Raw genomic sequence first — 3,124 nt, forward strand, 5'->3', positions numbered from 1 at the left:
TTCCCATCCAGGTCCCACTGTTCTATTAGTTCATTTATCCCTCTCAACAGTCTTGACAGTATTTACTATCATTATCCCCATTTTACAGATGAGAAAATTGAGGCCGAGAGATTAAGCAACTTGCCAAAGCTCTCACAACTAGTAAGTAGCAGGGCCAAGATATGAATCCAGACAGTTTGGATCCAGTGTCCAGCTACTTAACCACTAGGCTCTCTGCTTCTTGGTGTATATTAAAACTTAATTAACATAGGGGTCTGGCATGGGGTAGTTGCTCCATAAGCTACAGTTATTTCTCTACTCTTCTCAGACAGTTGATTCTCTTAATCTTGCAATCCAACCCCCAGAATGAAGCCGACAACCCTTCCTACTCCACCTTGCCAGAGCTCAGGGTCCCTCCCTTCATCTTCTCATGCCTGCACATGCTGGGTAGCTGGATTCCAGGGCTCTAGAGTAAGGCTCTCTGGGTTCCCATCCACATTAAACCATTTACTAGCTCTGTAAACAAGGGAATATTCATTCCTCCCTGGGTCTCAGTTTCCTCACCTGTAAAATGGGGACAATAACACTACAGTAAGTCCCCGACTTACAAACGAATTCCATTCCGGGAGAACGTTCGTAAGTCGGGTTCGTTTGTAAGTCCGACAGTGGGTCTTATACACCTTTGACACAAATATACAATGTAAAGCATAAAAAAACTAAACACACACACATAAATATTGTAAATAAACTATTTTTACTTTGACAGTTACCTTAAAATGGTGGTACAGTACAGTACAACAACTGGCATATAGGGGATTGTGTGGAGTGAACTGACAACAGTTACTAACTGGAGGAGGGAAGGTAGGTGGGAGATAGGGGAGCTGCTTTTCCTCTTCTGGACATCCTGGGCTCTGAGCACTGTACTACTGTACACTATCGTACTGTACAGTAAGCACACAGCAGCAAAACTGTGACAATGTCCAGCAGACACATGAGCTACTTCCGCGATTTGTTCGCATCTACAAATGTTCGTAATGTGGGGTCCGTTTGTATCTGTGAAAGTTCGCAAGTTGAATGTTCGTAAGTGGGGGACTTGCTGTACCTATGTCCTAGAATTATTAAAAAGATTCAGTGAGATGATGCATAGATGATGCAGAATGCTTTCCACTTTGCCTGGTCCATAAAAAGTGTTCCATAAATGGTAGCAATTATGATTAGGGCTTCTTGATGAGAAGCCTCCAATGGTCCTGAGGCTGTGAAATACACACCCAGCCACCTTTAGGGCCCATGTTGGGACCAGATTAACTCATTGTTTACAGAAAAGGCTGGCTGGGTGAGAGGACCCCTCACCTGATCCCACCTAGGACCTACTAGTCAAGTGCTTCCTAGAGGCAGTCTGGTTCAGGAATGATCTCTTGGGTCTGATAGGCCTGGGTCTGAATTCCAGCTGATTTCTCCTCAGGGTCTCATTTTATTCATCTGTTAAATAGGAAAGGAGCAGTGTGAGGAGTGATTAAGAATGTGGGTTTGAAACTATAATTATATATACATATAGTCATGGGATGTGGAGTAGAGTGTGGGAATGGAGTCAACGGAATTGTAATAGATAAGTATGATATCAGGAGTGGGAGGGCAGTGGATGGGGGAGAGGGGTTGTTACTTTGTGAGGGGTGAAAAGGATAACTATTGCATTGTTCTGTACACCTGAAACTAATATTAAAAAAATAAATTAATTTAAAAAAAAAGAATATGGGGTTGAATCTATTCCTTGCTCTGCCAAGGACCAGCTATATGAGCTGAATGTCTTCACTTCCATGCACTTTGGTTGTCTGTTCTAATGGGTTTTGTCATTATTCCTCTTCCTAGGGTGGCTGAGGATTCCCCAGGACCATGTGTGCCCACACTGGGGACAGTGTAGCTGTTAGGATGGAAAGCAGTGTATACCAATGGTTAGGAGCCTAGGTTCTGGAGGCAGACTGCAACAGGCCTAGTTCAAATTCTGCTCTTGCAATTATTTCCGGTGAGGTCTTAGGGAAATCAATTATCTTCTTTCAACTTCAACTTGTTTATCTGTAAAGTGAGAATAATAACAGTAAATATCTGATAGAGCTTGTTATGAGAATTCAATCAAATGATGCATGCAAAGCACTTAAAGCTGGCCTAGTTCAGTATAAGTGGCAAAGATTTCATGAGGGTGATTTTTAAAATATCCTTTTCTAGAATGCAAATACATTTGCCTAGCAGTTTGAGGAGCTGCAAATATGCGCTGAGTGCTGGAGCCTTCAAGATCAGACTTAAGTCCAAAACAAAAATAAAAAACAAAAAAACCCCCGCATTTGTAGATGAGGTAAACCAGGGCCAACGTGATCACATCAGACACCATCCCACATCTATAAGATCAACCCTACTTAACTGTAGTGTACCTTGAATGCTGGACTCACCAGGACAAGGTCGGAGTCCCAGCAATGCCCATACTCACCGTGGGACCTGAGACAAGTGACTTTACCTCTGACCTCAGAGGTTAACCCGGCATAGTAATCAGCTAGCCCTCACAGAGTTACTTAGAAAAAGTCAATGAGATGACGCACAAAGTGTGAGTGGTACACGGAAAGGACTCAGTAAGCGGAAGCTGCTGTTACTACAGCTACAACGCCTGTCTTTCCCCTACTTTTTGAGGGGTTTGTTCCGGCGGACCGGACCCTAGCCTTAGGCAGACTCCCTCCCGTTTCAGCTCCGTCTATTTGCCCCAGGCTCCTCCACGTCATGCCCTCTCCAACAGGGTCCTCCTGGGCCAACCCCCACTCTCACCTCCCAACCTACAGCTCCTCAGCTAGTCGCAGGGAAGGAGGAGCCAGACAACATTCCTCGGAGCCCGAGAGCTGAACAGAAGCGCAGTGACAGAGCCCTAACCGCCTGAAACCGTTGTGCCGGGCTCCCGCCTCCCGGTCCTCTGGTCAATTAAAATCGAAGAAGCAAGCCTTGGGACCAATCAGAAGTGGAAGCGGTGTAGCAATACCCGCCTTCTTAAAGCGCCCTTGCTCCTCATTGGATGTGTCAAGCGCGAACCCAAGGCTAAGCGGCTGAGAAGAGTGGGGCTAGCCAATCAGCGGTGCGCCCGCAGCGGGGTTGGTGGGAGAAGGGGGGC

General features: G+C 45.7%; 1 long non-coding RNA gene across 1 annotated transcript; it reads right to left on the minus strand.

Annotated features, from left to right (window-relative positions):
- Positions 1-980: 980 nt before the first annotated feature.
- Positions 981-2,904, minus strand: LOC109372076 (uncharacterized). Its single transcript, XR_002121987.1, has 3 exons — positions 2,788-2,904; positions 1,924-2,049; positions 981-1,458 (listed from the first exon to the last, which is right to left on the minus strand). It is a non-coding gene; the product is annotated as an uncharacterized LOC109372076 (long non-coding RNA).
- Positions 2,905-3,124: the final 220 nt, after the last annotated feature.

Source organism: Hipposideros armiger, unplaced genomic scaffold (assembly GCF_001890085.2).
Source record: "Hipposideros armiger isolate ML-2016 unplaced genomic scaffold, ASM189008v1 scaffold_609, whole genome shotgun sequence".
Taxonomy (NCBI): Eukaryota; Metazoa; Chordata; class Mammalia; order Chiroptera; family Hipposideridae; genus Hipposideros; species Hipposideros armiger.